Genomic DNA, 20,529 nt, shown 5'->3' on the forward strand with positions numbered 1-20,529 from the left:
TACCATTGGGAGTGAAGTTGTGGACGACAGTCTTGGCTCCCTGGCACTATGTTTTGGTGCTCGCATCAATGAGCTTGCATCAATGAACTGCGAGATATCCTAAAGAAAGTGGATGTAGCGGAGAAGAGAATCCATTCAGTTAACAGGGCAGTCTTTGGGGCCTCACCTTCCGTCCTCGGAAATCCTGCTGCATGGTATGTTGAATATCCTGGTTGATTTGGAGATCAGGGCCAGAGAAGGAGTATCGTGTGTCCAGTCTCCCAGGGGGAGCTGGGATTGAATTTCCAGCTGAATTTGAGAACTGGCCGTTATGCTTTCACAATCTCAATTTGAAGGTTGGGTGTGGAGTTAAATGGAGCACATTGTATCTGGTCTTCAAGGCCTGGGGTCGGTCGTGGGCTCCGACCATGTTCATAGAAAAGAGTTGGAGGCGGCTGAACACGATGAGTCATTGCCACCTGCCAGGGCCCAGGTTTTTCATTACCAGGGTTTTGGGACGAGACATGGCGGAGGTGCAGAGGCTTTGGTGAAATTCTGGATGGATCCTAATGTTGCCCAACGATTTGGTTATGACTTTAGCCTTCCCCAGCTCATACTGAATTCATAGAATCCCTCAATGCAGAAGGAGGCCATTCGGCCCATCAAGTCTGCACCGACCCTCTGAAAGAGGACCCTACCTAGGCTCACTCCCCACCCCATCCTCATAAACCCACCTAACCAGCGCATCTTTGGGCTGTGGTAGGAAACTGGAGCACTTGGAGGAAACCAACGCAGACACGGGGAGAATGTCAAATCCGCACGGACAGTCACCCAAGGACGGAACTGAACCCGGGACTCTAGCGCTGTGAGGCAGCAGTGCTAACTACTTATACACCCTTGTCAGTAAATGAGCAGAGGCACTGGTTGCCTGGTGTCCTATTATATTGCAAAAATCATGCAGAGTTGGTTGTATGACATGAGGCTTGTACAGTATTTGATGTGTTGGGTGCTCTGCCACACAGATGAACCAACACGGTTGTGAATGGTACAACACAGTTTTATTTCAAACATCTATTCACATTGGTAAACAGTTTACGGAGGTTCGATCATGACCCTTGATTCTGTGGACCTATTCCTAATTCTATCTTGTGGTGGCACTCAGCACATGGTGGATGTCCGAGTGGCCTGCAATGAGCTCTGTGCCCTGAGCCATCTCCTGCTCGAGTGCCCAGGAAGTGTTGTGTTCCCTGTTTTGTACTGTGTATGCTCTTGCCTGTGATTGGCTGTCGTGTTGTGTGTGTTGATTGGTCCGTTGATCTGTCCATCAGTATGTATGTATGTATGTGCTATGATGTGTACCTGAATATCATGACAGTATTTACCTAATTTTATTTTTGTGTGCTGTAATCCATGCTTCTACGCTGAGGGAGTACATTTTTTTTAAAGCTATCCTTCACTTTATTTATAGATGAATGGCACCGCAGCAGGGCGATGGGTGGATGGTTTGATATAGAGATAGTTGGTATGCCCATACAAGTCCCCATTCCGGGTGAGGAATCACCCATGAGAACTATTAGTGTCAGGGTTTCTTTTGCCCTTTGTCGTTTTGGGATTATGGAATCCTTGCTCGTCTCCTATAAAGGTACAGACAGATTGTGTATCCAGAAGATTGGACGGGCCTGAATGGCGCCCGATTTGGTTGGAGAGTAGCGAGATCTGTCGTGTAGAGTCTTGGCATGGTTTAAGTATCCTTGGTTTAGTTGCACATGTATACAAGTGTGTGCACTGCCAAGCTATATACATTTATGCAATAATGATCACTGTATTGTACCAAATCTTGGGGATGTGCTGTGTCTTGTGGTTCTAGAAACATAAAAAATAGAAGCAGGAAAATAGGAGGAGGTCCTTCGAGCTTGCTCCATCATTAATTATGATCATGGTTGATCATCCAACTAAACAGCCTGATCCAGACTCCCCCATCGTTCGATCTCCTTCGGCCCAAGTGTTATATGTACCTGCTGCCTGAAAACAATGTTTTTGCTTCAACTACGTTCTGTGGTTGCGAATTCCACAGGCTCACCACTCGGAGTGAAGAAATTTCTCCTCATCTGTCTTTGTCTGCCCCGTATCCTCAAACTGTGGCCCCTGGTTCTAGACACCCCATCAGGAAATATCCTTCTTGCATCCATCCTGTTTAGTCTGTTAGAATTTTATAGGTTTCTATATCCCCCCGCCCCCCCATTCTTCTGCAAATACAATCCTAACTGACGCAGTCTCTCCTCATATGTCAGTGGTGCCACTCCAGGATGGGATTTTGGTTTAAAGAATCATTAACTGGCTCCTGCAGGTACAGGCAGGTCCCATAATCGGAGAAAAAGACATTATAATGTGTGATTGGTGCTTCTGGGAAATTGGAGTTGGGAGAGGTATGCTTTCCCGGAAGGCATCCGAAAATCATATCCTATATTTTCTTTGGCTGCGTGAGCAATCGCCACAATTAAGGTGTGCACCGTTTTATAGCTGGTTTCACAGCTTTTTCCTCTTCTCCCCATCCTCCAGCTTGTCTGTCTAGAACCAGGGGGCAAAACCTTGGAATAAAAGAGGTAGGCCCCCAATATTAAATTTTTAGGACTTAGACAAGAAGGTCCTTCGTCAGGGGGTGGTGGCAAAGGTTTGGAATTTTTTAACCCCAGCGGGCTATGAAGGTTCAGTCACTGAGTTCATTCAAGACTAGTGATTAATACATTTCTTGATAGTAAAGATATCAAGGGCTATGGGGATAGTGTGGAACAGGACATTAGACTAAATGACCAACCATGATCTAATTGAATAATGGAGCAGGCGCTAGGCTGAACAACCTTCTCTTGCTCCTATCTGGGCTTAGTGGTTTATCCAATTTTCAAAACGCTACACACCTTAATATTTCCCGTTACTGTACTTATCCCATCTAATATTTTACACTCCTCTTTACCTACAAGGCCTGAAACCCCCTCCCCCACCTTTTGTAAAAGTCAAAGTATTTTAAGAAGCATGTCCAAGTCCTTCAACTCCACACACAAGCTGTGGACCATCAGCAGCAGAATTGTACTTGACCACAATCTGTAACCTCACGGACCTGCAGATCCCCCACTCTACCATTTCCACCAAGCCAGGGGATTAACCCTGACTCAATGAAGAGTGCAGGAGGGCATGCCAAGAGCAACATCTGCAGGAGGGCGTGCCTGAAAATGAGGTCAACCTGGTGCAGCTACAACACAGGACAATTTGCATGTCAACAGTGGAAGCAGCAAGTGATTGAGCTAAGCAATCCTACAACCAATGGATCAGATCCAGTCATGAATGGTGGTGGACAATTAAACAACTAAGAGGAAGAGGAGGCTCTACAAATATCCCCATCCTCAATGATGGGGGAGCCCAGCACATTGGAGCAAAAATCCAGGCTGAAGCATTTGCAGCCACCATCAGCCAGAAGTGCCGAGTAGATAGTTAATCTTGGCCTCCTGAGATTCCCCTCATCAGCATCACAGATGTACGTCTTCAGCCAATTCAATTCACTCCACCTAATAAACGGCTGAAGGCACTGGATTTGCAAAATCTATGGGTCCTGATAACAGTCGGTCAATAGTAGTGTGCTCCAAAACTAGTATGCCCCTAGCCAAGCTGTTCCAATAAAACTACAACACTGACATTTACCCAGCAAGATGCAAAATTGCCCAAGTATGGCCTGTACACAAGATCAGGACAAATTCAATCTGGCCAGTTCCCAACCCCTCAGTTTACACTCAATCTCAGAAAGTGATGGAAAGGGTCATCAACAGCGACATCAAGATTTTACTTAGCAATAACCTGGTCACGGACACTCCGTTCATGTTCCACAAGGGCTGCTGAGCTCCAAACCTCATTACAGCCTTTGTCCAAACAAGGGAGCTGAAAAAGTGGTCAGGTGAGGCGAGGCGAGAGTGACTGCCATTGACACCAAGGCAGTTACCATTGACCAGAAACCGATTTGTATCAATAAATACTGTGGCTACAAGAGGTCAGAGCCTGGGAATTCTATTCACATTTTGACTATGCAAAGCCTGTGCACCATCCACAAGGCGGAAGTCAGAATGCTCTCCACTTGCCTGGATGAGTGCAGTTCCAACAATAAGAAGCTAACGCCATCCATGAAAAAGCCTGGTACTTTCACCACCTTCACTCCCTGCACTACCCAGCAGTGTCCCATCTACACGAGGCACTGCAGCAAATCACTAAGACTCATTCAACAGCACCTTCCAAAACCACTACCTCCCCGCCGAGAAGGACAAGGGCAGCAGATACATGGGAACACCATGACCTGCAAGTTTTCCTCTAACCCACAGACTATCCTGACTTGGAATTATAGTGCCATTCCTTCACTGTCGCTGGGTCAAAATCTTGCAACTCTTTTTCATTTTGGGTGTTTCTACACCACATGAACTGCAGTGGTTCAAGAAAGCAGCACACTTGAGCATTCTCAAGGGCAATAGGGATGAAATTTAAAAAAATTATACCTTGAAGTTCACCTGAGAGTTGATCTCTTGACAATTCAACTACAAGAAGCCTTGCAGTTTCCCAAGAATCCTCTGTTTAAGAAGAACTCCACTCCAGCCAAAGTGTTAATTAATTGAAGAAACTACAGCCTGTTACAAAAGCGACTTCTTGTAATCATACTGCATCCAGGGAGATGGTCACCTCAGGTGTTCTCTCCCCAGATGGGGTCATTATTTGTTCAGCAGGCACCCGATATTCAATGTTAGCTGTCTACTCTTTTAAAAAAACATATTTTAATTCAATTTTAGCAAATTTTCAACAAATCCCCCCCACCTTACAGAAAAAAGAAAAGCATAAAACACCCAGATCAACATCGTACACTTGTATCGCGAATTCCCCCAATGTACAACCCCCCCCCCCCCCCATGAAACAATAATAAACACAGACTCTGAACCCCCCCACCCCCACTCCCCGGGTTGCTGCTGCTGACCACCTCCTAACGTTCCGCTAGAACGTCTAGGAACGGTTGCCACCGCCTGAAGAAACCTTGCACAGACCCTCGCAAGGCAAACTTTACCCTCTCCAATTTAATGAACCCTGCCATGTCGCTGATCCAGGCTTCTACGCTTGGGGGCTTCGCATCCTTCCACTGTAGCAGAATCCTCCGCCGGGCTACCAGGGACACAAAGGCCAGAATACCGGCCTCTTTCGCCTCCTGCACTCCCGGCTCGTCGGATACCCCAAATAATGCTATCCCCCAGCTCGGCTTGACCCGGGTGTTCACCACCTTAGACACAGTCCTCGCAAAGCCCCTTCAAAACCCATCCAGCGCCGGACACGCCCAGAACATATGGGCATGGTTTGCTGGGATCCCCGAGCACCTCACACACCTGTCCTCTACCCCAAAAAACCTATTCAAACTTGCCCGTCATATGCGCCCTGAGAAGATCCTTAAATTGTATCAGACTAAGCCTGGCGCAAGAGGAGGAAGAATTAACCCTACCCAGGGCATCAGCCCACAGACCCTCATCTATCTCCTCCCCAAGCTCCTCCTCCCATTAGCTCCTCCACCAAGGTCTCCTCCTCTTCTTGCATATCCTGATAGAACGCCGAGACAGTGCCTTCTCCAACCCACATCCCCGAGAGCACCCGATCTTGAATGTTACGTGCTGGAAGCAGCGGAAATTCCCGCACCTGCCGTCTCACGAACGCCCTCACTTGCATGTACCTGAAGGCGTTTCCGGGGGGCAGCCCAAATTTCTCCTCCAGCGCCCCAAGGCTCGCAAACGTCCCATCTATAAACAGGTCCCCCATTCTTTTAATTTCTGCCCGATGCCAGCTCAGAAACCCCCCATCCATTCTCCCCAGGACGAACCGATGGTTCTCTCTGATCGGGGACCAAACTGAGGCCTCTATCTCACCCCTGTGGCGCCTCCACTGCCCCCAAATTTTCAGAGTCGCCACCACCACCGGACTCGTGGTGTACCTTGTCGGCGGGAGCGGCAGCTGTGTCGTCACCAGCGCTCTGACTCGTGACCCACAATTGCGCCGGCTGCAGCATCCCGGATTTTACCCCCTTCCGATGCAGAACCGCCTTAGCCCGGTTGTACCCGGCCCTCTTCTTGGCCACCTCCGCGCTCCAGTCCTGATATATACGGATCTCTGAGTTCTCCCACCTGCTGCTCCGTTCCTTTTTAGCCCATCTCAGGACACACTCCATGTCCACAAAGCGGTGGAACCGCACCATTACTGTCCGCGGCGGCTCGTTGGCCCTGGGCCTCCTCGCCAGGACTCAGTGAGCCCCATCCAGCTCCAGGGGCCTCGGGAAAGCTCCCGCGCCCATCAGCATGTTCAGCATCGTGACCACATATGCTCCAGCATCCGACCCCTCCGGGGGACCCAGAATCCGAAGGTTCTTCATCCTCGACCGATTCTCCGTGTCTTCAAACTTTTCTGGCCACTTCTTGTGCAGCGCCTCATGCGCCTCCACCTTCACCGCGAGGCCCAAGATCTCGTCCTCGTTCTCCGAGGCCTTTTGCCGCACCTCCCGGATCGCCGCCCCTTGGGACTTCTGGGTCTCGACCAGTTTATCGATCGATGCCATCATCGGCTCCAGCAGCTCTGCCTTCAGGTCCGCAAAACAGCGCTTGAGGAACTCCTGCTGCTCTTGCGACCACTGCGCCCACGCTGCCTGGTCTCCACCCGCTGCCATCTTGGTTCTCCTCCCTTGCACTTTTTTGCTGCACCAAAATCACGTTTTTCACCGCTCCACTCCTGGTCCAATCCATACAGTGCCGGGGGAATCGTACTGTCACCTTCCCACACTGGGAACCGTTGAACAAATGCCGCTGGGGCCAATAAAAAGAGCCCAAAAGTCAGTTTTTGACGGGAGCTGCCGGAAGTGCGACTTAGCTCAGCATAGCCGCAACCGGAAGTCTCGTTAGTTAGCTGTCTGCTCTTGACAAAGCCCATTTGGTCCTCTGTCCTCCAAGTCTCCTGGCTCTGATCTTGGTCAGTATTCTCACATCCACGTTTAGCAGCAAAATGGGTCTGTAGGGTCTTTTTCTTGGGCATCATAAGATTGAGGCTTGTGCTTGGGTAGGTATCATGGTGCCCTCACCAACAAGTCTGTCAACATCTCCCGCAGGTGCAGGGCTAGTGCCGTCGCAAATTGTTTTTAGAAGTCTGCCAGGAATCCATCCAGTCCCGGCATCTGCCTGCCTTCTCAGCTGGCGAGCCAGCAGACGGCTGGCTAGGGTCTCTGTGCTCATACAGAGTCCCCTGTGCCTAGCAGAGTTGGTGCACTGGCTTTCCTCGTGGAGAGCAGGTCAAAGTCCACTTGTAGCTTTTTCTTCGTCGCCAGAAGCTCTACGGTAGAGTCCTCGGAGTATCGCCAGTCTACCTCAAGCATGGAATCAACTAACTATTGCCTCGCCACCCACTCTTCCCTATCTCTACATGCCTTGTGGGCAATTTCACCCTGATCACAGCATTCAGCGCCTCCCAGACCGTGAAGGGCGAGATCGCCCTGTTCTGGTTGTTAGTAATATATTCATCTATAGCCTGTGATATTTTCTTGCTGTTTGGGGTTCAACCCATCTTGTCTGTCATTTATCCCCCCCCCCCCCCCCAAATGATAGGTCGGAGGTCAGTGCGTGTCGGCATCGGGGATTTCCGCCATGATCTTCTTTATAAATGTGTCGTCCCAGTTAGGAGTGTACACATTCCTCAAGATTACCGGTGCCCTGCCCAGGACACTGCTGACCATAACATATCGTTCCCCTGGGTCCGTAACCTTTCTCGTTGCAGTAAACATTGCCTCTTATTTACCAGTACAGCAACCCCCCCTGGCACTTGTCCCATCGCCGGAATGGTAAGTCTGTTCCACCCAGCCCTTCCTTACCCGCAGTCAGTCCTTCTCCCTTAGGTGCGTGTCTTGGAGGAAGACTGTCAGCTTTCAAACTTTTCAGGTGGGTGAAGACTCTGGATCTTTTCACTGGGCCGTTAAGTCTCCCGACGTTCCAGGTGACAATCCTGATGGGACGGGGGTTTCTGTCCCCACACCCCCTCCTGCAATCCTGTGCAAAGTGTCCTTCAAGTTGGTTAATAATAAATAAAGTCTGCTCGGTGATCTTTTCACCAGCTTGTTTTGCAGGACAAATTTGTCCGTGTCTGCAGGGACCATGAAGAAGTGCTCCTTACCCTGGAATGTGACCCAGAGTTTTGACGGGTACAGCATCCCAAATTTTACGCTGCTCCTGTACAAGGCTGCCATTGCCCGAATTCTGCCTTGTGCTTGGCCAGTTCAGCCCCAATGTCCTGGTAGATCCTGATCTGATGACCTTCCCAGTTAGGCTTTTGTTTGCAGGATTCTTTCCCGGTCTTGATACCAGTGCATTTTTAAAAAAATAAATACATTTTATTCTCCTCCTTTTTCACATTTTCTCCCAAATTTTCACCCACCGACAATAAACAATAATCAGTAACAAATATGTCAATCCCCATATCAATAACAACGATCCCATCCTCCCACCAAACCCAAAACACTGGCCTGCATGTTAACACAAACAACTGACAAAAAGGAATTAGAGATCACCCATAGTCGCCATTAACACACACAGCCTCCCCCCCCCCCCCCCCCCCCCCATGCCCCAACTAATGTTCAATGTTATCCAGTTCTTGAACGTGCATAATGAATAATGCCCATGAATTGTAGAACCCCTCCATCCTTCCCCTCAGTTCAAACTTAACCTTCTCAAGAGTCAAGAATTCCAACAGGTCCCCCCGCCACGCCAGGGCACAGGGTGGAGAGGCTGCTCTCCAACCCATCAGGATCCGCCTTCGGGCGATCAACGAGGCGAAGGCTACAACATCTGCCTCCGCACCCGTTTCCAACCCTGGCTGGTCCGACACTCCGAATATGGCCTCCCGGGGGCCCGGGTCCAGTTTCATGTGCACCACTTTAGAAATTACCCTAAAAACCTACTTCCAGCAATCCTCTAGCTTTGGACAGGACCAAAACATATGAACATGATTAGCGGGCCCCCCCCCCCCCCCCCACAACGTTCACACACATCTTCTACTCCTTCAAAGAATCGGCTCATTCTCGCCCTCGTGAGGTGTGCTCTGTATACCACCTTCAGCAATATCAGCCCCAACCTCGCACACAAGGTGGAGGCATTCACTCTCCGGAGCACCTCACACCAAAACCCCTCCTCCATACCCTCTCCCAACTCTTCCCCCCACTTTGCTTTGATCCCTTCCAGTGGTGCCTTCTCCTCTTCCAAAATAGCTCTGTAGACCGTTGACACAACCCCCTTCTCCAGTTCCCGTCGTCAGCACCTCCTCCAGCAATGTGGAGGCCGGCCCCACCGGGAAGCTGTATCTCCTTGCTGGCAAAATCTCGAACCTGCATGTATCTAAACATTTCCCCCTGTTCCAGCCCATACTTTGCTTCCAGCTCCTTCAAATCCTGCAAACCGATCCCATAGAATCAAATCTTTTAGTGTCTTAATCCCCTTCTCCTCCCATTTCCGAAAATTTCCATCCCACCTCCCTGGTTCAAATCTGTGGTTCCCCCGAATCGGCATTACCCTTGACCCTGCCCCCAACCCGAAGTGTTGGCGAAGAAACTGCCTCCAAATTCTCAATGACGTTATTATTACCGGACTCCCTGAGTACTTCCCCGGGGCTATCGGGAGCGGCGCTGTTGCTAGTGTTTTCAATCCCGACCCCCTGCACAGACTCTCGTCCATTCTGACCCACTGGGAATCAACCCCTCTGACCCAGCTCCGCACCTTCTCCACATTCGCCGCCCAGTAGAAATACATCAGGTTCGGAAGACCCAAACCCCCTGCCTGCCTTCCCCTCTGTAGCAGCACCTTTCTCACTCTGGCCACCTTCCCTCCTCATATGAACAAAGTAATCCTTCCCTCAATCTCTCTGAAAAAAGACTTTGGCAGGAAAATTGGCAGGCATTGAAAAATAAACAGAAATCGCGGTAACACGTTCATTTTAACCGCCGGTATCCGACCTGCCAGTGACAGAGGGAGACCATCCCACCTTGCCAGATCAGCTTTCACTCTCCCCACAAAACTAGAAATGTTGTACCTGCGGACCCCCCCCGGGCAACCTGCACCCTCAGGTACCTAAAGTGAGTCCCCGCCCTATGGAATGGCAGACCCCCGGCAGAGACACCACAAAATACTCACTTGTCTAGATTTAGTTTGTACCCCGAGAAAGACCCAAACACTCGAAGCGGCTCCAATATTCCCCCTATCGACACACTTGGTTCCAACACGTATAACAGCACGTCATCGGCATACAAGGACACCCTATGCTCTGTCCCCCCTGCACTATTCCTTTCCATATCCCCTGAACTTCTTAATGCGATGGCCAACGGCTCAATCGCGAGTGCAAACAGCAGGGGGGGGACTTAGGACATCCCTGCCTAGTCCCACGGTGGAGAGAAAAGTAACTCGAGCTGATGTTGTTTGTGCGGACACTCACCCTCGGCTCCTTATATAGTAGCTTTACCCAGTTCACAAATCTTGGTCCAATCCCAAACCGCTCCAGAACTGCCATCAAGTACCCCCATTCTACCCGGTCAAACGCCATCTCAGCGTCCAGTGCCACAACCACCTCGGTTTCCTTCCCCTCTGCCGATGCCATAATGACGTTCAATACCGTTCTAACGTTTGAAAAGAGCTGCCTCCCTCTCTCGAACCCCGTCCGATCTTCACCTATCACCTCCAGCCTACCTGCCAGTACCTTCGACAATACTTTTGCATCCACATTCAGAAGTGATATGGGCCTATATGACCACACTCCGTCGGATCCTTATCTTTTTTTAAGCAACAGGGAAATCGATGCCTGCCCCAAAAAGTTTGTGGCACCTTCCCCGACTGCATCCTCCCAATCGCATCCTTTATCTCCTGCTCCACTATCGCTCCTTCTAATGTAGCCCTGTCCCCCTCCCTTAACCTCGGGTACTCCAACCCATCTAGAAATTCCTGCATCTCCCAGTCTCCCCCAGGTGGCTCTGACCTGTACAACTCTCATAAAATTCCTCAAAAACCTTGTTAATCAGATCCGGAGCCACCACCAACTTCCCTGCCCGATCCCTCACCTGAACAATTTCCCTTACTGCTGCCTCCCTCGTGAGCTGACCTGCGAACACAGCCTTATCTCCATGTTCGTAAACTGCACCCCTTGCTCGTCTCAGTTGGCGCACCGCCTTCCTGGTAGATATTCGGTCAAAGCTCGCCTGTAGTTCCTTCCTCTTTTCCAGCTTCGCTGGGTCCACATCTTCTGCATAACTACTATCTACCTCCTAACATCTCATCTATTACCCTCTGCCGCTCCAACCTCTCCTCTTTGTCCACCCTGGCCTTAAACGGCATCACCTCACCCCTCAGCACCGCCTTTAGAGCATCCCTTCGACACCTCACCCATAGAGTTGAAACCTACATATTCCTCAATTACCTTTTCAATTTTGTCACAGAACCCTTGGTCCCCCAAAAGTCCCACATCTAATTTCCACCCCGGCCTCTGCGCTACCCCCTTTCTCCAGCACCATATCCACCCAATGCAAAGCATGATCTGACACTGCAATTGCCAAGTATTCCGACCCCTGAACCCCAGCCAGCAAAGCCTTCCCCACCACGAAAAAGTCGATCTGCGAGAATACCTTATGGACCGCTGAGAAAAACGAATACTCCCATTCCCTCGGGTGCAGAAACCTAAGGGTCCACCCCTCCCATTTCCACCATTAGCCCAGCAAACGCCTTCGGCCCCCTGATGGGACCAACGAGCGTGGCCGTGACCTGTCCAACCTTGGCTCCTGCACCAAGTTCCAGTCCCCCCCACTATCAGTTCGTGTGTGTCCAAGTCGGGGATGGCCCGAAACACCTTCTTTGCGAATCCCACATCGTCCCAATTGGGACCGTATACACTTAACAGAGCCATTAACCTCCCCTCCAGCGCCCCTGTCACAATCACATATCTACCCCCCTGATCTGCCACCACCTTCTCCATTGAAAGCGTACTCTTTTGCTGTCCATTACCACTACCCCTCGAGCCCTTCTGTCAAATCCAAAGTGAAAAACCTAACTAACCCAGCCCTTTTTAAGTCTCACCTGGTCCTTCACCCTCAAGTGAGTCTCCTGCAGCATTGCTACATCGGCTTTCAAACTTTTAAGATGCGCAAGCACCCTTGACCGGACCTCCCATTCCCCTCACATTCCACGTGACTATCGTAACTGGGGGTCTCTCACACCCCCCACCCTTCTTATCCACCATCATCATGTCCCATGAGCCTAACCCGCCCCTATCCATTATTAACATCCCCCCCCTACATTTCCTCTAGAAAAAACATCTCCCAGCATCAATCCCCTCCCCCACCCCTCGCTCGCAGGCCCATCGAAACCTGCTAACCAGGCTCCAATGTCCGCAGCCCTCCTCTCACCTCACCTCCGTTCACTAGCCAACTTCAGTTAGCTAGCGTGGGTGGCTCCCCCCCGCCAATGTATACCGTTCCCTCCCACCCAATCCCAGATAAAGAAAAAACAAAAACAATCCAACCCATACCATTCACTAAAATAAGGTACAACTGTTGCAACACAGAATGCCAATCAACCCAGCCAATAACTTGAACTCTGTAACAATGTGAAGAGAAGTAAATTACAATTCCCGTCAGTAAAAAGAAAGTTATAGCATTTATACATTTTCCAGCTCCCCAATCATAGTCCACAGTCTCTCTTCCAGCTCCGCTCCTCATGTCTGTCCCAAGCCTTCTGCCATCACGAACGCCTTAGCCGCCTCCGCTGTCTCGAAATAAAAGTTTTTGGCATCATACGTCACCCTCAGCTTCGCTGAGTATACCATACCAAATCAAACCCCCTTTTTGTACAGTGCGGCCTTCACTCCCCCGAATGCCACTCGTCTTTTTGTCAACTCCACCATCAGGTCCTGGTAGGTCCGAACTCCAGCACCATCCCACTGCACCTCGCGCTTCTGCTTTGCCCAGCTTACACCTTCTCCTTCATGCAGTATATATGGAAGCAGATAATTAATGCTCTTGGCGGCTCATTCACTTTGGGTTCGGCCTTAATGACCCATGAGCTCGGTCCAGCTCGTACCGGGAGGGGGTCTCATCTTTCCCCATCAACTCTGCCAACTTCTTAGCAAAATACTTTGTTGGCCTTGGGCCCCCTGTCCCTTTGGGCAAGCCCACAATTCTCAGATTGTGCCGCCTCGAGCGGTTCTCCAAAACCTCCACCACCCTCCGCAGCTCGTCCCCCATCGAGGTGAACTGGTCGCTGTGCTGCGATACGGCCTTCTCCACTTCCTTCACCTTCTTGCCCTGCTCTCTCACCTCGGCCAATGTCTTTGCCACAACTACCCTCACCGGGGCGATTGCCTCCTCCACCAATGACTTCAATGTGACCGCCATCTCCTTCCTCAAAGCCTCCATGGGCCTTGCAAACTGCTTTTCCAGCTTCACCGCCATCACCTCGGTCATCTTCTCCACCGTAAGTAGTGCGGCCCCACCATGCAGTCTGGCATCCGCCATCTTGTCAGCACTTTTGCTGGGCCCCTCATTCAACGGCGAGCCCGCGTTTCCTCCCTTCTTCGACGCTGCTTTTCGCATCCTTCAGCGACTTATTACTTTTCCTTTTTTTTTCCCACCCTTCTTTCCTTCTTCAATCTTTTTTTTAAAAAATAGAAAAATTCTTCCTTCAAGAAAAAACAAAACCTTTTCACTAAGTTTCTTTAAAACTTCTTTTTTTGTATTCCTCCAGAATTCCCCTGGGACCAGACTTCAGTCTTCTTACAACATTCTAGGCGGGAGCCACCCGATGTGGGACATCTCACCTGCATCAAGGTCTGGCTTAGGGCCTGATACCAGTGCAATTTAATGATTATCGCCCTCAGTTGTTCTCCAGCCTAGAGCCGTGGACAGAGCGACTGGTGGACTTCTATTTCTGGTGGTTTGGGGAAACTATCCCCCCCCACCAGTTTGCCCAGCATTTGGGCCACATGGTTTGTGGGGTCCCTGCCTTCAATCCCCTCCATCCACAGGTTTTGGTGCCATGATTGGTTTTCCTGATCTTCTATCTGCGTCGAGACCAACATGGTTATTGGCTTTTCCAGGGCGGCAATCTAGTTGCTCTGCTCTGTTGAGGCATTATCTAGCACCTTTATGGTGCTCTCCTGGGCTTCCTATTGCCTCTCTGCCTTGTCCAGGGTCACCTGCATGGTCGCCAGAGCTTCCGCGACCACCACCCTGAATATCAGTCTTCGTCTCCTCTCCATGGTTGCTCATTTTCCTTGAGAAACGTCCTCCAACCACCCTCTGGTGAGGGGAGGGGTACTCCTTGTGCAGCAGGTCAGTCCTTATTTCTCGCTCTGATGTGGCCCGGGTTTCATCGCCCCACACGCCTGTCGGCTTTTCCCATTTCTTGTCTCTTTTCAGCCTCTGGAGTGGCTTTTGCTCGGCATCCCCATTCACGTTGATGTTGGTTGAGGTGCGGGGATACGTTTCCCCCTGTATTAGCGGGTTATCGAGGGTAAAAAAAAGCCTATTTTTGTGTTCGTTGGAGAGCCAGCTGATGTGCCACTACTCAGCACATTAATGTCACCGGACGTCCATATTGCTTTCTGCTTCATCTGCATCTAATCTTTGTGGGTATGCTAGTGTGTATTAGACATTGTGTTTAGACCTCCAGGCAAGTGTGAGATATTAAATAGTAATTTGTATTTTTAAAATTCACAGAAGCTTACTGCTGGAAATTATCCAAATTTCTTACACCGAGAAGAAAACTCACTCAACCGGACACAAAAATATTTGATTGCGGACAATAAGAAAGTACATTATTACCGTCATGAATTTAATTCTAAGCCAGGATGGTACGTGCTTGCGAAGTTCAAAACAGAATATCCAATATTTGGTACAATTTCACAACTGGACAACACTTACTAAACAATCCTGATCGTGCTAAGAATTACACAGGCAATCAATTTAAGATCATCAAGTTGGACTCAATAGTGTGCCTCATTTATGCATGCTAGAAGCTAAATATATTCACACACTGGGCCCTGTCTTTTGTAAACAAAACATGTTCATGCACTGCACCTTTTTCAACTAAAAGCTTGGGGAAACAGCCATTCCCTGGTTCATTCCCCATGACAATGCCTTGACCAGAGTTGCCCCGCATGGTAAACAAAAGCTTGGCCGTTAACTATTTCCTGCTACATTCTCCATGGCAATGTACCTACCAATCATTGTCCACTTGCCAACCAATCAGCACTCTCTTCTAATGCAGTATCAACTGTTGTTCCTTTTGAGATTTTGTATTGTTGTGAATCGGTCCTGATGAGTGCAAGACGAAAAGCATCAACAGCATGTCTCTTTTTTTCAGCAATTCTCAAGTTCTGTACTTCCAAACAACTACATTACAATGTAGGAGTTCCGGATTTTTAATTTCTTTACTAGCTCCCTAAAATCTCTGTAGGACCTATAGCATTGGTACAAGTATGTGTTATGGGCCAGGGTTTAGAGAACCCCGAAAAGTGTATCATGGAGTTCACCTGACCCACAACTTTTAATAGATTGTGGTTATGGGGAGCACACGGGCCTACTTTACAGATGTAGTGTAACAGAGAGTTAAAGTACTTTTAAATTAAAACAATGTTTATTTATGAAACCAGTTAACACTTTAATAAACACACAGTAAACATCTTAACAACTATCAACACCAATAAATCCCCCAAAGAATACAGTACTCCAAGTAACTCTTAATCTTTCCTTGCAACATCCACAAGACAAAAAAACATCCTTTTTACAGAAAGACATCAGGTTTAACTTCTCTACAGAAACAGGTATTATTTTTAAAGCACCAAAGGATCTGGAGACAGTCTTTAGATTGCAGAGAGAGACTAATACACCTTCTTGCTGTGACTGCAGCATCCAGCTCTCAAAACGAAACTAAAACACACCCTGTAGCAGACATCCCAAAGCGAAAGTAAAAGCAGACAGACAGCCCAGCTCCACCCACTCTGACATCACTGCAGCCATCCAATTAACACCCATTTCTTAAAGGTACACCCACTACAGCTATTTTATAAACACCCATTTCTTAAAAAGGTACTCTCACATGACATATGGAACACAACCTCAGACCTCCTTTCCCACCTTAAATGTTCTGCAGTCGCCTGGTGATATCTTTAACCTTGGCATGGGTGAGGCAAATACCATTCTGGAGTCATAGTGATGTCTTGGTATATTATGTGGGTAAAGACAAGTTGAGTGGGACAAAAAGGAACAGAAAATGTAATAATAGTGCATCAAAGAATAAGATCCATGCAAGGAATAACAGGAAAAAAAATTGAAAACACCATCTGAATGTGTAGAGCATCCACTTTACAGCAACATGCTTACAAGCGGAGCAAAATTTCAGAACGGAAACAGAACATTTCAAAAAGACAGGCATAATGGACGAGGAGGAATAGCCCTGATAATAAAGGATACAGAACATGAGAGAACTAGCCAGGTCGGCTGATCAACAATCTTAGCAAGTTGTGAGAGAGATAGATCAATTCATGGTGAAACATCCTTTTATAAATACCAGAGGGCATGATTTTGATCATGATACAGATGCAAACAGAATACACAGTTCAAGATTTACAAAGCTCACCAGTACCCATTTTCAATAAGATTTTTAGGAAAATTAGTAAATATATTTTAGGACGATTTACTGGTGCAGATGTCCCAATGAGCAAGCAGTTGTTGGATGAAGATTTATATTTTAATTCTTTACTTGCCGAGTTCCTTATCTCCACCGTGCCATTATAGGTTTGCAGTGAGCAAAGGAGGAGAGGGAGAGAAAAGGAAAATAAATCTGCAGATTATCTGCAATGGAATAAAAAGGTCACAGAGCAGAGTCACAGTGCAAAAAACTAAGATTGGATTATCCAACTCCCTTTGAGCTGCTTATTTCCTTAGGCCACCTTTCCAAAGTCCTTTACAGATGCATTATTAAACAAAATATCACACCAATTTACAAAGGAGACTTTAGGTTATATGACCAAAATCTTGGTGAAAGCAAGGTAGAGAAGCAGTGAGGTGCAAGAAGGGAATTCCAGACCTTGGGGCCGAGACACCTGAAGTCATGGCCACAAATGGTGGAGCAATTAGGATTGTGAATGCTGAAGAGGCCAGAATTGAAGGAGCACAGATATTTGAGGGTTGTGCAGATTACAGAGATAGAAAGGAACAAGGCCATGGAGGGATATGAAAACAAGGATGATACCAACACAAATTAGTGAGCGCAGGAGTGAAAGGAGATTTGGAGTTGGGGATTGGGAGTTACTGCGGAGTAAAACATGGGTGGATGAGTTTTGAATGACCTCAGGTTTAGAGGAGGTAGAATCTGGAGACCAGCCAGGAATGCATTGGAATAGACACATCTAGAAGTAACATAGGCGTGGTGAGGTTTTAAGCTGATGAGCTGAGATGGGCGCGGTTTGCGATGTTATGGATTATGAAATTGGCAATCTTAGAGATGGTATGAATAAGAGAAGTGGAAGTTTATTGCAGGGTCTCAAGTTTGGCACCAAGGTTGAGAATGGACCGGTCTAATCTTGGATCTTTGTCAGGGAGAGAGATGGAGTTGGTAAGTTAAGTTAAGGAACAAAGTTTGGAGCAGAGACTGAAAACATTGGTTTCAGTCTTACTAATATTTATTTGGAGGAACTTTCTGTTCATCCAGTACTGGAAGTTGGAATAGCAGTCTAATAATTTAGCAATAATGGAGGCGGCGAGGTAGAACTGGGTATCGTCAGCAAACCTATGAAAGCAAATGCTGTGCTTTAGGGTGATGTCACCAAGAGGCAGCATGTAGATGGTAAATAGGAGGGAGCCAAGGATTAATCCTTTTTTAATAAATATTTTTATGAAGGTATTTGAAAATTTTTATAAAAATAACATTAACAATGACATCAACATGGTATAATAAACATTTTCCCCCATCACAATCTTCACACACCCAAACTATAAAATAACAATCCGGCCCTCTCCCCCTCCCCTTGGAATACTGCATCTGCTGACATTTTAATTTCGACGAACGGCTGCCACCTCCGGGTGAACCCAACCATTTCGCCTTGGGGCGAACTTTATTTTTTCGAGACTGAGAAACCCAGCCATGTCACGAACCTAGTTCTCTACCCTCGCGGGCTTCGAGTCCCTCCACATTCATAAGATCCGTCTCTGGGCTACCAGGGAGGCAAAGGCCAAGACGTCAGCTTCTTTCGCCCCCTGAACTCCCGGCTCTTCCGACACTCCAAAAGATTGCAACCTCCGGATTTGGCACCACCCGTGTTTTTAGCACCGTGGACATTGCCTTAGCAAAACCTTGCCAAAACCCTCTAAGCTTCGTGCATGCCCAAAACATGTGGACATGATTTGCTGGGCTTCCCGCGCAACTCGCACACCTATCCTCTACCCCGAAAAACGTACTCATCCTAGCCACTGCCATGTGTGCCCAGTGGACTACCTTAAATTGTATCAGGCTAAGCCTGGCACATGATAAGGAGGGATTAACCCTGCTTAGGGCATCTGCCCATAGACCCGCCTCTATCTCTCCTCCTAGCTCGTCCTCCCACTTGCCCTCAAGCTCCTCCACCGGAGTTTCCTCCGCCTCCGAAAGCTCCTGGTAAATATCCGATACCTTCCCCTCTCCCACCCAGGTACTGGAAACTACTCTATCCTGTATCCCCCGTGGCGGCAGCAGCGGAAAGGCCAGCACCTGCTTTCTCAGGAAGTCTTGCACCTGCAAATACCTAAACCCGTTCCCTGCTGGCAATTCAAATGTATCCTCCAAGGCTTTCAAGCTGGATCCCCCATCCTTCTAATTCCTGCCCTTTGCCATTTCCGGAACCCACCATCTGGCCTACCCAGTACAAACCGATCATAAATCGGGGTCCAATCCGATGCTCCCTCCACTTTCTTATATCTCCTGCATTGCCCCCAGATTCTCAGAGCCGCCACCATCACCGGACATGTGGAGCATCGGGCCGGCGAGAACAGAAGAGGTGCCGTTATCAGTGCTCCCAAACTGGTGTCTTTGCATGACACCGCCTCCATCCCGACCCCTCCCCCACTACCTACTCATGGCTACATTAGCCGCCCAGTAGTAATTGCAGAAGATCGGCAGCGCCAACCCCCCCTCCCCCCACTGCGCTCCAGCAACACTTTCTTTACTCGCGGGGTTTGACCCGCCCACACACAAAGCCCGCTTGAAAAAGGGCTTTTGGGATGAAGGTGGGGAGACACTGAAAAACAAACAGAAATCTGGGGAGGACCACCATTTTCACAGTCTGTACACCGCCCCCCCCCCCCCCCCCAAAGTGATAGCGAGAGCATGTCCCATCTCTTAAAGTTACCTTCCATTTGTTCTACCAACCGGGATAGGTTTAACTTGTGCAGTGCCTCCCATTCCCAGGCCACCTGGATTCCCAGATACCGAAAGCTCTTCCCTACCATTCTAAGCGGCAGCTCTCCCAGTGGCTTCTCCTGTCCTCTTGCCTGGATCGCGAACATCTCGCTTTTCTCCATGTTCAATTTATACCCCGAAAAATTGCCAAATTCCCCCAGGATTCGCATTACTTCCCCCATCCCCTCCAACGGGTCTGAAATATACAAGAGCAGGTCATCTGCGTAGAGTGAGACCTGATGCTTCACCCCCCCCCCCCCCACCCCAAAAGCCAACCCTTTCTAGTTCCTAGAGGCTCTTAACGCCATGGCCTATTGCTCTATGGCCAGAGCAAACAGTAACGGGGAGAGGGGGCACCCTTGCCACGTCCCTTGGTGTAGTTTAAAGTACCCCGACCTCAACCGGTTCGTACGCACACTCGCCACTGGTGCCTGATAGAGCAACCGCACCGAGTCAATAAAGCCCTCACCAAACCTTCCCAGTGCCTCCCACAGGTAATTCCACTCCACCCGATCAAAAGCCTTCTCCGCATCCATCACTACCACCACCGCCACCTCCCCTCCTTCTGAGGGCATCATAATAACATTCAAAAGCCTTTGAACATTGGCCTGGAGTTGCCTGCCCTTTACAAATCCCGTCTGGTCTTCTCCTTTCACCCCCAGGACACAGTCCTCTATCCTTGTGGCCAGTATCTTAGCCAGCAGTTTGGCGTCCACATTCAGTAGAGAAATTGGCCTGTAAGACCCACATTGCTCCGGATCCTTCTCCCGTTTCAGGATCAATGAAATAGAGGCCTGCGACATTGTTGGGGGGAGGACTCCCTTCTCTCTTGCTTCATTAAATGTCCTCACCAGCAGTGGGCTCAATATCGCTGAAAACTTCATATAGAATTCCACCGGGTAGCCGTCAGGCCCCGGGGCCTTGCCCGACTGCATGCCCTCCAGCCCCTTAATTATTTCCTCAATCGGGGCTCCCAGTCCTTCCACCAGATCCTCATCTATCCTCGGAAACCTCAACTGATCCAAAAGCTGCCTCATCCTCTCCA

General features: G+C 48.9%; 1 protein-coding gene across 7 annotated transcripts in view; it reads right to left on the bottom strand.

Moving 5' to 3' along the window:
- toe1 (target of EGR1, exonuclease) overlaps positions 1-20,529 on the bottom strand; it is a 54,692-nt gene that overhangs the window by 29,448 nt on the left and 4,715 nt on the right. For 2 of the 7 annotated variants that reach the window (XM_072510797.1, XM_072510796.1), the window contains exon 3: positions 15,271-15,364. The exons of the other annotated variants lie outside the window; for them this stretch is intronic. The gene's annotated coding sequence lies outside the window, so the exon portion shown is untranslated. The remainder of the gene's footprint in view (positions 1-15,270; positions 15,365-20,529) is intronic. 7 annotated transcript variants of the gene reach the window in all.

The sequence above is a fragment of the Scyliorhinus torazame genome, chromosome 7 (assembly GCF_047496885.1).
Source record: "Scyliorhinus torazame isolate Kashiwa2021f chromosome 7, sScyTor2.1, whole genome shotgun sequence".
NCBI classification, from domain to species: Eukaryota; Metazoa; Chordata; class Chondrichthyes; order Carcharhiniformes; family Scyliorhinidae; genus Scyliorhinus; species Scyliorhinus torazame.